The following is a 16,795-nucleotide window of genomic DNA, read 5'->3' as shown; positions in this document are numbered from 1 at the left end:
TCTGAGCGCGCGGAGCTCGCGCTGTTGCGAACACCGTAATTCGAGCGCCGGTCTCGCCGATCGATTCGCACGCTGTGCCGCGCGTTATTTTACGCGTACTCTTGGCACTCCGTTCTCCGTCACTCTCTGTATTCTTATTTGCTGATCTGCTTATTCTATGTGCATTACTTTTCATGCATCTCCTATACTTCACCTCACTTCCTTCCGCTTTTGACATCTCTTCCTGTCCTTCTTTCATTTAAAAAACGGAATCTGTGGTTCTTATGAACTAAACGTCTATTAAAACCAGAAATTCCGTTCCCTTCGACCAAAACGCGTTTGATTCATTTATTGTCACGTTAATTCAACCAATCTCTTTCCTCGTGTAAATCTGCTACGTAAATCAGATGGTCCGCCGGAATCGATATCGTCACGATAGAGTCAAGGAACGGTTCCTGGGAAACAAACTCGGCCTCTAACACCGAGGCCGATCAATGCCTCTTTTTCTAAAGGGCAAGCGACTGGCCGATTTTCTTTCTACCTTCCCTCGCCATCACCGTCACCCCGCCGTCTCTCGAACTGCATAAATTCTGACACGTCCATTCGCGATCGTTAAACTGTAAGAAGAAACGGGTTTTGTCGGGTCGTAGGAGGAAGCCCGACGGTCGGGCTTCCATTACCGTTGCGAGACTATGGCTCAGGGCCGTATTACGTAAGAGCCGGTCGGACGAACCTGATCGTCATGATCCCTCCGTAGATCGCTCCCCACCGAGCGTCGCTCGACCGGATCTCTTCCCATCGATCGCGCGCGAGGTCGAAGCTCGTTCGAGGGCTCGCTTGGATCCCTCGAAAAATATCCGAACGAAATGTCCATGGCACGTTCGGAAAGCGTAATCGAATTCCAGTGGAACAGAGGTTTCGGACATTCCCGTGAAATAACGCGATAATATACCGATGTCCAAATAACACATAAAATTCCACTCGACTCGAAACGGATTATTTCCGTTTGAATCAGTCTTCGATTTATGTCTATATTATATCTGTTTTTTTTTCTTATATGAAATCGAAATTGATTTATGAACGAGAAGGTTACGAATATTCTATTATTCCCTCACTGAAAGAAAAAAAGTACTACATTTTACTACTACACTCAAGTAAATATTTACTAAGGAGTATTGGAATAATTATTATACTTGGTTTAAGGAGCTATTCAACAATTACGTCACACTACAAGGAGAGGAATCTGTTAGCTTACGCGATAGTCTGTGATGGCGGGGGGGGGATAAAGGCCATGTGTAACGTCACAATAGACGGTATAACTTGTAATTATGGATGCATATCTACTTTGTTTGCATTCGTGACACATTTGCTTACATTTTGTGAAAACCTTTAAGTTTTGACATGATTTTGTGTTAATAATCAAAATGTTGACTTTTAAATATTTATTCTTTTAAAAACACAACTTTTATTAATATAAAAATTATAAAATAATCAGTTTGATATTATATGCGTAAAAATTATTTGTATTTTAGAAAAAGATAGTAGCGTGCAGTTTAATAAGTATTACCCGCAATATGGTTATAAGCTATTTTTTCTTATTCTATGTGTCGGCGGGGGAGAGAGAATAATTCCACGTAATATTTTGTAAGAAGGTCCAAATATTTTGTGACGAAAGGGGCAGGAGAGGGTAGTGGTAAAAAATATTCAAATTTCGTCCAACATAATTGTTGAATGACCCCTTGAGTAAAGTAATTACTCCGATACTCCTTAGTAAATATTTACTTAAATGCAACACTTTTTTTTCTGCTCGAGAATTCAAGTCTAAAAATTCAAGTGAAACAACATTCTTCGCTCGTGGTGTTTAAATCTCCTTTCGAGGAGAATTCGAGCAAAGTAATTTTCTTGCGAGATCGCCGTGCCGCGTTCAATTGTGGCGCGATTCCCCGAAGTGCCCGGGACAAAGTCAAAGCGCGCGCGAAAGTGGGACGAGAATTATCGCGTCAAAGGGAAACAAGATAAAGGAAAAGGGGCGAAGCGAGCGAAAAGTTTCGCGTGCGCATATCAACATCGGCTGATTCGCTTCGTGGACATCGCCGGTGCACACAGCAGGCGCTGCACGCCCACATTCCACGAATCTTTTCGCCTGCCTTTCGCCGTTGTGTGCGTGGTGCCAGTGCGTTACGATATTTCCCGACGTGCTCGGTCGCGTGTTCTTTCGCGCAGGATACGTCCGCGCCCCGCCGGCGTCGCGAACCCCCCTTGAAAGAGCAGGACTCGCGACGTGTGAAAAGAATTCAAGAGAAACACGGCCGATTAATTCGCGGGTGTGTCCCGATGTGCGCCTTGCGCCGAGTGGCACTTTGACTGACAAATTGACACTTGGATTGACGGTCAGTTTAGCCGTTGATCATGCGCAGGCGTTTATGAGAACGTTCGCGAATGCGGCACAATAGCCGTCAGTTTTCCTACACGGAAGAAAAAACAATTCCGGCAGTGTAACTGAATTTTCCGCGGCCTGAGAAGAGAATAGGGATCAGATGAAAACTCGGTGATAGGAATGGAAAGATTTCTGCGGGGGCTTTCTATTCAGTCAATTGTTCTCGGTTATCTCAGCCGAGTTTTAAGGGAAATACCATATTTTGAAACTTTATTGACACGGTACTAATTTTTTCTGCAAAGTTTTTATATCTTATCGCTTGCATATAACTACGAATATCTTTACACCGTGAAAAAACATGCGAAAATTAATGGGAAAGTTACTCAGTAAGTGACGAAAATGATTCAAAATTTTTAATTGATATCTCTAGCTGCCACCGAATTTTCGTTTTGTCTCTATTCGGTTGCACGTGATAACATTCTTTTTCCGTATGTACTGTTTGTATTTCAATTTTATTTTTTGATTTGAATTTTAATATTTCATGCGGTTGAGAGGGAGTTTTTCTCTATTATTTTATTTTAACGTTATCCCTTTTGTTTTTATTTCATCTTTGTGCGTTCTTTCCGCTCAACATAGTAACGAAATTGAATGACGCGATCAAGCAGGAAGGTGTATCTGCCTCGCTCGTAAAAATACAGAAAATAGTAAATCTGAAGCGTTAACGGTTTAAAATGATTTGATTCGACATCGCGGTACCGTAATTCCAATCATGACTCGTTAGTCTCTCGCCAGCGCGAGCGTGGTTTACCGGATGTTAATACCGAAGTGTCATGCGTCTCGAAAGACAGGCGTGTCGCGAAAGGAGGTCGACGTATCGATTGGTGGTGAGTGACGATTGTTATCAAACTTTGATCCGACCTACAAATATTCCCTTTGCACTTTGCGGTCAAGGCACCGACTGAGTAATCATCAGCTGTTTAACGACACTTACAATGGACAAGCGTTGTAAACTAATTGGCAGAGAGGCGGTTTTACTACCGTGAGGCGGCCGCGTGCGCTATCGATTGGCGTGCAACTGCAAAGGACGTCGACCTCAAAACTCTACCGACAGACTAGAGAGTCCAGAAACGATCGATAGTCGTCGGAGCGTCTACCTTTCGAACGCTCAACGTTCACGTCTACTTCCGACGCTGATATAATCGTCTATGACCGGCGACCCCCCACTCAAATCCTCCATTCCCTCTAACAAAGATAAGTCCATTCCCCATGTAAAAAGCACATTCCCATATTAGAATTTTATCAGGCTCTCCCACTCCCCGTGACTTAATTACCGATATGTACAAAATTAATAGACTATCCAGTCGGTAAGTTTAACAGCTAAATAGATAACGATAGGAAAATTTATTAGTAATACAGATTTCACGGTTTTTTGATCCGCGGTGTGAATTAACGATGGATCGCTGACAAGTTTATTGATAGCACATTTTGTAGCGAATTTAATAGTAAATCGAATAGCTAGGCGTGGCAGTCGCGCCGTACGCGCGTGACGCGACATTATTAATATCCCATAGGTCTCGGCCCGATGCACCGCGGTCTTCGTGGATTAATACGATCTTATCTCTCTCTTTTTCTCTCTCCTCCATTCCTCACCAAAACAAGAGGCGCACGTAATGTCGCCCTTCGGGATATACGTCTTAGTACGGACGACTCGCTCACGCTCGCACAGAAGCCGTAACGCAGCCAGATGCGGCTCGGTAACGTCCTTTTGCACGGGCCGAAGATAGCCACCGCGAGTATTCCAACAGATTAATGACTTCCTTATGGCGTTTACGTTCGTGCATATTTACGCGCGCCCGCGTCCCGCCGTCAGCGACGACGACATGCCTCAAACGAGAACTGTCGATATACTCGCCGCACATTCGGCGGCGCCCGTATGCTCCCTAATGCTTCCGCTGATTATATTGGTAATAACTTGCGATAATCTTTGCACTTTGTTTTAATCTGTATGCACGGAAAAAATAGTGTTAAATCAACGATAGCTATTCTTACACAGTCAGTTCCACAAGAGCGTATATACCATATTACATCTGTACGCAATAAGTGACTGGATTTTGACGAGTTTGGTATCGAGAGGAGATATCGTTCATTTCGCCATCTAGTAGATGTGCTAGTAACGTTTCACATTCAACGCAGACCGGACGTAATAATATCGGTTTAGAGTAAAATTACTCTATATAACCCCCTTTTGCTTCGACAACTGCTTCGATCCTCGCCCTGAAGTGCTGGCTCGCTCTCTGCAACGCGTCCTTGTCCATATTGGCGAATGCCGCCTCGATAGCGATTGATTTGATTAAATTTGTATCGATACAAATATTATTTGCATTTAATTAAAAATTAAAACATTTTCTAAGAATACTATAATATTCTCGCTTTTATATGAGAATGTCTATCATTGATCTAAAGCTATTTTCTTCTGTGTACAATTCAATTTCGATTTGAAACTCATTCTCGACTAGATCGTCCTTCGTTCGATCGCTTGCAATTTAATTGCTTTTGCGATTTTGTTTTTCTGTTTAATTCGAATTCCGTCGTGCGTTGCATCATACTGTAAACATCGTTTATATCTTTTTTTTTATTCCTGTCACACACACACACACACACACACACACAGAGAATGATGCTACATAAATTTTTATCTGAAAGTGTCACGGTTATGAATTATATTTTGCGCTACTGACAGCATAAATAAGTGTGCTTTCTCGGCGCGTTAATAGAAGTCGTCGAAAGCGAACACAATATTAAACGTAACGAGTGCGTCGACGTTGTCGCTCGTTATTACGAATCATCGAATTTTTAGTAGTCGTTACCAGTCTCATTGAGACTTCAATTAAATTTTTCAACGCCGACTCGAACCGCTCACGCTCTCGGTGGTCGTTAAGCGGATCTTATCAAGCTTCCACGAGCGTAAGTGATAAATCGCATTTACACACACGGTCCAGATGCGATTTGCCGCATCTCGCGCGATGATATTATTCAATAACCACCTCCCTTCGCGCACACCCGCCCGCCCGACCACGTACCAACTCAGGATGCCGACGACTCGTAGCGCACCAATTACCCCGTTTGGAATGCTACGGCGTTTTCGTCGGCGCATAGATTACCGTTTAGCATGGCGATCGGTAATGATCGCGGATACCTTTCGCCCGCGAACACGCCGGGAGATGAGAAGGAGGAGGAAGACGAGAGGAGTTGGGAGTAAGAGGGGGCTAAGGAGGAGGTGACGGTGAAGAAGGAGGACGATAGCGAAACTCGCGCGCATTATCCAATCGTCGGGAGTGCTCTCGCGGACGGCGTTTACGGCGACTTCAAGTCGTGACCGATCCTCTGGTGGGAATCCGCCCTGAGATCAACTCTCATACGCCTCGAGAAGCTGTTTCCGTGTCTCCCCCTTCCCCTTTTTTTCTCTTTCTCGCCCGTAGGCTTTTTCCTATTTCTCTCGCCGCTCCCTGTGATCGCATCTCTTCGCCCCTCCCCCTTCCTCCTTCCCTGTTTTCCGCCGTGTTACACCGTCTATCTTTCTCTCGCACGATCCCTTACAGCCTACTAATAGCGTATCGACTTGCTGTACACAGCCACAAAAGAGACGAACTCCTGCAGTAGGATCGCCCGGCGTACGTAACGCAATATCGTACTCGCGTGCGGCACGGAACCGGCTAACGCGGCTTTGAACATTCGCGATACAACCCGGCTGCTTTCGGCGTCGGGAAATACTGATTCGAGACCGCGTGTGGACGTGCGCTAGAGAACACGCTCTTTCTGGCGACGATATGCCGGGCGAAAGTTTGCCGATCCGACTGTTTCTAATCTCCGAGCACTGACGTGTCAGTGACACCTTGCATATTCAAGTAGTGTGGGCGTATTCAAGTAGAGCCACTTCTCAAAAATTTATGATCCTTAACGATTCACAGTAAAAAATTTTGTGTTACAAACAATCCACCAAAATTTTTGTGTGTCATGCTAACAAGGTAAATATGTTAAAAAGATACATAAATATGTTAAATTAACATATTCACCTTGTTCAAGTAATACAAAAATTTGGGTGGACCGTTTACAATACAAAATCTTTTATTACATTGACATAATTTAGTAATAATTGATGTAAAATTATGAAAATGTGCGCTGGTACTCAAATGTTATTCAATCAATTCGCTGTCGAGGCTTTTTAACATTTCGTCTCATTATTATCTGACTTTGTTTCACCTGTGGCAATCGCAATGAAACGCATCGTGCTCGCGGTTCGAATGTCGGTTACGCCACTGCGATCTCCTGTCTTTTACGTAACTAAGAAGACGGGTGTGCTAAATGAATGAGATTTTTTTCGTCCGACACTCGCGCGAGCGAGCGCGGGCGGACGCTTCGCTCGACGCGCACGCCAATTCTCCGGGGAATTTCGAAACGGAGAGTAACGAATTCCTTTCTCCCCGCCCCGGGCCCTGTGCTATTCCTTGCCGAGTGTTCCGATGGCGTTCGATCGAGTCCTTCCAACGCTTGGGACGCTTTTAAAAATAACCCGAGATCGTGCGGGTGAAAGGCGACAATAGCGAATTGCCATTGGCGTGTTCGAGAGATTGATGAGAAATTAAATCACTTCTTTTACAAGATAGTACCGTTAGAGACTTTACATTATTATTGTTCATTGTGCTTGGTCATTAAACTCGACTGTAAATAACATGGACCTAGAAACGCGTTTTCGTGTAAGGATTGCTTACAAACCTTTAATACTTACTAGCCTTTAATTACTGAATACATTTGTGTCCGTTGCACGCGACAAAACTCCGCTTGTGACATGCGATCTTTCGTGCCGCCAGAATGTTTCCGTAAGCAATCACATCGAACGCCAATTATGCGACGCATTGGTCAGATGTGTGCCGAGTGGTTGTGTCCATGGCATAATAGTGTAACGGTACTTCGGATGCCAATTGATGAGCTTTCAAATATGAGACGACAGCACTTTTTTTTATCTGATCAAGTTCGTCTCTCACATATTCGAGGAGGATCGATTTTGTCGTTAAAAGAAAGATACGAATCTTTATGTGATGAAATTTTAATTTTTCGGATGAGATAACACGAACACATAAAATAGATAGAAGAACGATTTTCGGACGAGTGATTTTCTGCGAACATTTATTATGTCAAGTTTCATAGTTTCTCATAGATAAGACGGGAGATTTGAACAACAGGAGGAAAACTCAAACTTCATCGCTCTACATTTATCCTAGAAAGTTCTGTGCAAACATACTCGGAAACCTCATTAATTGCCATCTTGTATGAAGCGCTTTCAACGCCACGGGCAATTCCGGACATTCCACCCGAGGAATTGGCGGCTCGTCGAAAGCAATTAACATGCCAATTAGTCGAGTAGTAGATAGTCGTAGTTGTGGCGATTAATCCGAATTCGAGCGTTTCGTCGCCGACGGAAGCTGGATTGATCGTCGAGTTTTGCCAGTTCTCTTGCGTTTCCTCTTCGATGAATCTCGATTGATGCACTGAGAGACGACGAGAGAAACGCGACGGTTTTGCGATAAAAACGCGCGATTACGGAAACAACTCGTCCTAAAGCGTCCTCGTTGCCGACTAATCGGCAATATTGAAGTTGCGTTCGAGAATTACCTTAGTATTACCCATGTAGTCACTTAAGTCACCTCTTGTCATTTTTTCTTGATGAGTTGCTAAAAAGATCCACTATCGTCCAAAATATTTAGGTGTACAAATTAATTCGGTGTCCTTGCATTTAATGTCTTGTAACTCTGGTTCAAATTTAAAATTTTTCCTGTCCTATGGTGATTTGTAAGTGCCAACCTTAAGCTTTAAGAAGCACTATGATAGTTGACGGCCTTGCCGGTATAACCTCAGAAGACAGTAGTTATCACGATGTTGTTCGAAAAGAAGCATCTGAGGCGCTGCATCCTTTTTACACTCCAATTGAATAAAGATGTTGCTCAGTCTACCGAAATGATTTGTTCCGCTTTGGGTGAAGGTATTGTGACCTATAAAACTTGTGAAAAGATCTTTTACCGGCAATGGAACTAGACAGGTGATTCTGCTGCACGATGACGAAAAAAGAAGTCCGGTGGCGAAGGAAATAACGCTCCGACTCGGTCGCGCGCGCAATGTACCTCGCGAAGATTACGCGAGTTTTATTTTGAGGTGTCGGCTCGCCATCGAGACGACCCCTTATAAGACCGCGGCCGCTCATCGATTAACCGTCCTACCGGTTTTCCGGACGGTCGTACCCACGTAACGTAACGGTTCAACCGAGGGGCTCGGTCACAGCCGGACCGGTTACACGATTCCCGGTAATTCGCCGTCCAGCTCCTATAAAACAGGGCACCGAGAGGCAGGTGCGGTCGATTTTATTTCAACCCTTCTGGCTCTTGCGACCATATTATTCATTCAATTTTATCGCTAAACAGTTGCGTTTATGTTTTAATTGTACTATTAATATTTATGCTATTAATATTTGCTATTAATATTTATATTAATTATACATATAAAAAGTTATTATATAACATAATGTTAAGGTTTGTCGGCAAAAAGACACATTGAAGACCCAACCAATTCTTTGATTATGTATTCTGAAATAATTGATAGTAGTAGCAGTATTCGGTAATTTATCGTAAAAAAAAAACTTAATTATAGTGAGATAATATGTGTGTAAGGACGTTAATATTCAATTTTCTATAAAATCTGCTATAAAAATTAGTTTATTATTTTTTTCTCACGAATGAAACTTTATTTTCTTTTTCACAAAAGTTTTTATTTACACTATTTTTCCGAAGTACATACTCTCAAGCATTCTAGCCTATAAAAGGATTTTTATTCCTTTTACTCATATAAAAGTTATACATTTTTAATCTTGTTTTTTCAATGTTTTTGTGCTCCGATTTCAATCTGTAAAAAATAAGTAAAATATAACCCAAATTCCACGGTTGAAACACTTGTTATTAAAGTTTTCACAAACACGAGAATTTTTTTCAGATTTTTATGTAATCCGAAATAGTATAAAAGCATGCATTTTCCTCAACAACCCGGATTGCCCACGGGGGAGGTGCTAAATTCAATATTGTCATCGAAAGGTTAAATTTGCATACAATACTTATACGCGTTATTTTTAGTAAAAATAAACAATATGTCAACTTAGCGAATCTAAATCGTTTTATACAAGTGTATGTACCTCGTCGAAGGAGAATTAATCTTTCATCTCAGAAAAAACCTGAAACTAATTTCCTTTGCAAATAACTTGACCACGAAAAATAAAAATTTTCTGTTTCTTACGCAATTTTTAATAAAAACAAACAATATGTCGACTTGGCGCAGCTAAATCGTTTCACACAGCTGCGTGCCTTCCGCATCGAAGGAAAATTAATCTTTTGTCTTCGAAAACACCTGAAAATAACTCCTCTACTTCCTCCGAAAATAAATCACCACGACAGGTACGAATTCTTCTCTCTTCTTTATCTCGCGCGATTTAGCAGGGTTATTTTTAGTTATCTGCCGATAAATCGTGTTTCTGATGTTACGATCGCGTTCCGATCACTATTTCTTTACTTCGCTTCTTTTTTCATTACGTACCAAGAATGGTGGCTCTGAAATGGACGAGCTTGTCAGGGCGTGACACATATCTAATTTTCGTCGATTGCCGCAAAACCGACGCAGTGAGCCGTGATAATTCATGATGGGCCTGTCCGATTAAACATCGGGGCCCGCGCGCCTCCGACAAATCTGTTTCCGCCACGACAAAAACGAGTGTCGGGTATTTTCAGTTCCAGCAGAACTCCGGTCTCTGTCTCTCTCTCTGTCTCCCTCTTGCTACTCATTCGCTCGCGGCAGTTACGTGACATTACAGCGACGTGACCGATGTCGCTTCGCGCGAGAGCGATTCTCGTGTTCCACCATCGTGGAACGTGACACTGAATAACGAACGGTTGTTCCAGTTGTGAAGTATCGACGTAAAAGAGCGCGTTTGTTTCTAGTCGCACGCACTTCTGTGTATATAAATAAACGCTTTTCGCGCGGCTATCGCCGGCACGTCGTAACGCGGGACTGCTTAATGAGTCATCGACGAGGCGTCGCGACGGCGTATGTTGCTGACGTAGGTTCCGAGGACACGACGCTGCGTTTTGCTGAAGCTCTCGTTGCGTGTGGCACTTGCGTGCGTGCGTACACCACCAAACCGCTTCGTTCGAACAAGAAATCTCAAACGCGTGCGAAGCGCACGCCGAGTCGCTAATTCGAGCGGAGAAAGGCATCACGGGGCTGAGGAACGGAACGAGGATGAACGACGAACGTGAGTCATGCGGCGTGCGCTTCTCCTCGAACACATTGTCGTCACCAGGGACGTGGATCGTTCTTGTTTCTCTCGTTTCTGACCCCACAGCCCGGTATTCTCGCCTTTGAATCAACACTTTGTCTACCGGCACCGCCGCTGCTGCACTTGGCTTTGATAAGATTCCGACACTTTTTTCTCGACGCTGTTCGGAACGCGGTCGATGTCTAATGATAGATCTTAACTTCTGGGAATTATTTATAGAAGTTCCATTGGACATCGGGGCTATGTTTCAAATTCCGTTGAGAAAAAATTGTTCAAACTGTATTAATCCTCCGCTGGCAATGTGGGGATTTGAAGGCACAGTTGATTCTTTGATTATGAATATTAAGATAATTGGTAAATAGCGGGATTCGGTATCACCTTCAAAAAACTTAGGGATAGTGAGATTATATATGTGTACGTCAAAAATATCCATCTGTTCGTCTTATAATAAAGACAGTTAAAATAAAAGTTTGTGTTTTTTGCGATTCAGCTGTGGAGATCATGTAAATATATATAAAAAAAGTGCGGGACTCGAGTAAATAATTATCATAATATTCTAGTAAATTTTTATTATAAATAATATTTATTTGATCCAAATAAAGTAATTCTTAAGTAATTTATTTAAAATGGGATATATTCTGAGCTAAAGTTCAGTCGATTCTCTCCACATGTTGATTTTCTCCACATATCGATGATTCATTAATACAAAATGACGCGAAATTGTCACGATAAAATAGAGTTTAATTTTAAATTATCAAGTATATGAAAAATTACGTGATATGTATATATATTTATGTAATTTTACAGGTAAAACACCGTATGTTATCTACACATGTTCTAATTCATATTCTAAAGCTAGAAGAGACGGTAGACAAGCCCGAACCGCTCTGTGTGCGTAAACCGACGCCACGGCAGTGTTTGCGTAAATCTGCATCTCCGATTGCGACAATAATGGCGAGCCTACGCGCGGATAAACGTCGCCATTCTGTGTACCCTCAGTGTCTCGACGTATCGTCGTTAAATTCCGGGTGAATTATTATACGCGATAAATCGCGTAACGTGGCGTATGCACGCGCGCGCGCGCGAAGGGCGCGCTTAATAAAACGCACCGATTCGCCTCATTTGCTTTCACTCGGCCTTAGGTCGTTACACTGCGGCTTATCTTGTCACCCGTGTGATATCGTCCCGAGTAGGCGTGAATGTACACAATAACGAGAGAAAAAGAAAGAGACGAGTGTCCGGTGAAAAAGAAATATGACGCATCGTCGTGTCGTGCATTTAAAGTGAAAGAAAAGAAAACCAATAACGAGTTCGCGACACATTTCGCTACTTCTTTCATCCGACTTGAATATTCATTGTCGAGGGGATAGAGAGAGAGAGAGAGGGAGGGATCCTTCTGCGGAAAATAAATGAGAGCTGTACAAGCGCGAGAGTTCGATCGCATCGCTTGTTTTCTGCATATCGTGATTGAGAGTCTGCCATTCCTCAAAGAGAAAGAAGGAAAATCGCGGTCGTGGTTTTATCACGCGAAGGGCGACGGGGTAGTTGGAGGGAAGTCGTGAGATGAGATGAGTTAGGCCGACAACAATGCAAAGAAATCCCGGAAAAATTGGTCGCCGAGCTACGCTCTGATCAAAAGGGCCTTTGAGCGTGCCGGAGTAGACTACCCGGTCACTATTTTCCGTTCCTCTTTCATCCCGCACGGGACGAAAATATACACGGCGGCGCCGGTTTCAGCGCAGACGCCGCTGAAATAAGACGCCGGGATGCGCGGAAAAGTTTCGAAAAAAAAGAGGGGCGAGAGGATGGGGAAGGGGGGGGGGGGCGAAGAAAAACGTGCCGCCGAAACGAGAGACACACTAGTCTCGTGCACTACTTCCGGGCTGCTCCGCTTTTGAAAGGAGATTTCAACGCGAGACGCGCACCGGCCGCTAACAAAGCACCGTTGGAAGAGAGTGACGCCGTGTCCCGTAAAGTTAATCAGCTCGCTCTCTTTGTTTTTTTTTTGCTTTTTCATCAATGCGTAATCGTATGGGGAGAAATAACATGGACGGGATCGAAGATAAAGAGAATTGCTCAAATGTAAATGTTGCGCTTGAAGAGATGACAGGTATTTTGTTAGATCCGATTTTGTAGGCAGAAAATTAAATAATCTCAAATTAAGGATAAATATATAAGCAAAAATATTATAATATTCTTAGAAGATTTTTAGCCTTGAATTGTAGTTGAGTTCAAGTAATATACAATAATACTGCCATCAATACAAATTCAATCAAATCGAAACTAAAAATCTTCTTAAAAAATTATCATATTCTAATATAAGAGAATATCTATTCTTGATTTAAGACTAATTTTTTTTTTCTATGTAGCAACATCCGATTCGAGTGTATTATCTTCACTTAATAACTCTTTTATTTTCCATATAAAAAATAAAAAGGTTTGTCGGGTTTTATTTCTATTATAAGTACTCGGAAATGTGGAGATGTCGTGGATGAAAATTTTCAAATATTCTCACGTATCCATTTCCCGGCTTTCCGTAATCCACGAATTTACCTGCGAAAATCTGGAGTCACACTTTTATCTTCGGCTCGTCTCTCCGCCGCAAGCGAGAGAAGGCGTATTACGGTGTGGCGTATCGCTTGGATATAAAATGGAACAGTGCAGCACAGTATTCCGCAACGTGTTGACGTAGTTGTTAACGTAGTACGGAATACCTCTCGAGAGTAGCGTCCAGCGCGTGCGTGCGTGCATGCGTGCGAAAGAGAGCGTGTACATGCATTCTGACCCAATGCGTCGTGTCGGCTGCCATTGCGTTCGTTCACTCTTTATAAATAGAAGCTTTAAATTCTGTCGTGACTCGGGCGTGGCTGGCCAAAGGGATCTACGATAAACCCAGTCACGAGATGCATACATCATTCAACGCGATCCGCTCGTTTCTCCCTCCCGCCCTCTCGCGCGGCGCCGCTGATTCTAACACGGAGTCCACTTTCATCTTATTTCACATAACATTTACCGCGCTCACCATTAAGTGGTATAGCGTTTCATGTGCGACTTCCGAGTGGAAAATTAGTAAAAGAAAATAGTCTCTCGCTTCTTTTCATCCCCTTCTCCTTCTTAAGGAAAAAATTCAGATTTTATTATTGAGTTGTTCGAAATAAATTCGTAGGTATTCGTAGGGATTTTCATGAGAAATTCAAAGCCGATATTTTTATAATTATTAACTTTATTTTTTTATATATAATTATTACATCTATTTTTTATAATTATTACATTTATTTTTTATAATTATTATTAATTTAATTTTCCATAACTTTATTTTTCATTTTTTCGTTGACTCCACTCTTTCGATTTTAACAAGACGTATCGTCTCTCTGAAAAACGGTCAATACATTATTGAATAAAATTTTGTTTAACTGTAAAAGTATCAGCTTGGAATTTTCCATAAAAATCCCTCTACGAACTTACCGAACAGTCCAATAATAATATTGGTCTCAGGGGGCAGTCACTTCAGAAATTATGTCTACAGCCACTCAAACTACTGTTTATTGCGCCTCCTCTTAAATCCAGATCTTAAACAATTTTATCATTTTTTGGAGTTAAAATATCTCCTCCTCGTTTATTTACGGTCTCAATTTAATACCGAATGATGTTAACGAGATGAAGTTGAAGCGGGAAATATTGTTCCCGCTGTCATGCGACTCTATAAAGTTTGACGTTCGATATTTCGTGTATAAATCTCGATGAAGCGACGGGAACGTCCTTTATGGCCATTATGTATCTCTGGTCGACTTAGCGTCGTGCCGCGACCTCGAATTGGCACGCCTGAAAATTTAAGCCGAGCATAAATTCCGGGGAAAGCTCCCTGTCTCGCTAACGTATCGGCATTGCATAAATCAGTCGGGATTCGCCGAACGAGTGGGTAGTAAGTTCACGCGAAAGCGCGATCGGCACAAGTACGATATTATTCCGTTGACCTGTTGTGACCGCGTGGACGCTCGTGTCGCTTCTCAGTATGTTGTTCGTTTCTTTGTTATTTCTCGCCTGTGCGCCGTCGATTTTAACAAGACGTATCGTCTCTCTGTTGCAGATACTCGGTGCACGTGTACACGAGTCACGACTGATATGCCGCTCCTTCTATAAGGTAATTATAGATCATATATGTTGTCATTATTAGCCAGCGTAATTAAATAAAAGACAGTTAAAAATACGCTCGACTCTTTTGATCTTTCTGAAATAATTACATATTTCATATAGAAGAAAATTCTTTTTCTAAATTTCTACGTTATTGCTTTCGCAACATATCTTAACTCTAGGTATGCACACTTATTTGTCGTATACGTGGAGTTATCATACAGAAAATTGAGGAGAGGAGGCTACCAATCTTTTCACCATAGTACTCGAGAAAATCACCGTATTGTGATTAATTTTTTTTCATCGGTTATAAATGAACTGAAAAATACGTCTATTCACTTAGAAGTAGTACAAAATCATAACAAATACCGAAAAATATGCGTTTAAAAATATTAATTATTCTTTAATCTAAGGGAAACGTCATTTCACCGTAGTTACTTGAAAAATTCGTAATTTTATTGTTAACAGAGGTAAACACAAATTTTTTTGATTTTAAAAAGATACATTTCAAGCTACCAAAAATTTGACGATTAAAATTTCGATTATTAACAAAATTACAAGGTTTAAAAAATAACGAATCTTCAAATTTCCGTTTTCTGGTGGTTTAACAGACTGGTATAAAAAATTAGAATTTATGTTAAAAAATATGAATTCAATGATTTATAATACATGTTTATTTGTATAAAAAATATGAGTAAAATAAAATATAAGAAAAAATAAAATAAAAATTCGTTTACATATATCTTTATAAATTTTCGGTACATTTCTCGTATACAATAATGATCGGTTAGATTTACATCAAGAAATTTTGCATCGCGGATGTAAAATTAGGATTAATATTCTTCTGTAAAAATTCGAAATTCAAGGTACGAATCGAAAAGAGGCGGAAATGCGATTCATATACAGATGTTGCTCGCCGATTGTTCTCCACCGAAATGCGGCGAAATACGCGCGCGCGAGCACCGCGACATTTATTTCGTTCGCATTCTGACGCTCCCCCAGATGCCTGCGCGATGAGAGAGGATCGATGGCTCGTCGTGGATGGTCGCTCGACTGTAATTGTTCCGGGGAACCGGAAGCGCGTAATTACGTCACGTATCGAATGGAAAATTGTGCGCTCGTTGTCTCTCTCTTTCTCTCTCTCGGAGCCTCCATGCATTCCGGGATGCGCAGCGATTCCAGGCATGCGTATTCGCTCTCCGCGCTGGAAGCCGTAAACATTTTATGAACCGTTGATAGAGATCGTTAACGTTCGCAAGGGTGATTTGTTTGTTACGACACCAGTCTCGCAGTTACACTGAGTAAAAATTAATCAAGTGAAGATAAGCGAAACGTATCATTGTCGTTGTATTATGTGAAAATAAATAAAAAAATATCATTTGTTCGTATTTATAAGCAAATGAGTTCCGTGATAGAAATGTATGCAGTTTTCTTAGACACCCATCTAATTACTGTCTAGTATTAATGTATTCTCATTAATTATAACAATATTGCTTAGGAAATGCATAGGAACTTAATAGAGTTTTATTTAGAGATACTTCTGCTCACTTCATGAGCAATATAGGCATATGAGTAATAGGCTTTAGTAATCAATTGAATAGTTTTTTCATCCATTTATTGTTTTCTTCCAGTAAAATGGGTTCAGATTTTGTGCATCTTTTATGCGCACTAACTGTGGAAAGAGCGTTTCATCTTGATTGGGATTCTAAGTACTCGTATGGAAATTTCCTAAATATTCCCATGTATAGATTCTGATCAGATTACCTAAACTTATCCTAAATAAGTGTAACATATTACAATTAAGAATCTCATTTTTATCCCATTATAAGAAAATTTTAAGAAAATGCTGGAGAGCAAGTAGAATTTGTCTGGGTTTCCCATTTAGAATTGCAACTTTATTTATTTGATTAATCGGTTATTTGGATTTACAGTCCCAA

At 41.5% G+C, this 16,795-nt stretch overlaps 1 protein-coding gene across 4 annotated transcripts in view; it reads left to right on the top strand.

The window, feature by feature from the left end:
• LOC106740802 (heat shock protein DDB_G0288861-like) overlaps nt 1–16,795 on the top strand; it is an 83,596-nt gene that overhangs the window by 15,039 nt on the left and 51,762 nt on the right. For 3 of the 4 annotated variants that reach the window (XM_014612191.1, XM_014612190.1, XM_014612188.1), the window contains exon 2: nt 14,815–14,868. The gene's annotated coding sequence lies outside the window, so the exon portion shown is untranslated. Of the gene's footprint in view, nt 1–10,684; nt 10,704–14,814; nt 14,869–16,795 lie in introns of those variants that run through there. The other variant, XM_014612189.1, reaches the window with a different exon arrangement.

This window comes from Dinoponera quadriceps, unplaced genomic scaffold (assembly GCF_001313825.1).
Source record: "Dinoponera quadriceps isolate SergipeBrazil2010 unplaced genomic scaffold, ASM131382v1 scaffold591, whole genome shotgun sequence".
In the NCBI taxonomy this organism is placed as follows: domain Eukaryota; kingdom Metazoa; phylum Arthropoda; class Insecta; order Hymenoptera; family Formicidae; genus Dinoponera; species Dinoponera quadriceps.
The sequence above is the reverse complement of the archived record's forward strand: the minus strand, read 5'-3'. Positions and strand labels throughout refer to the sequence as shown.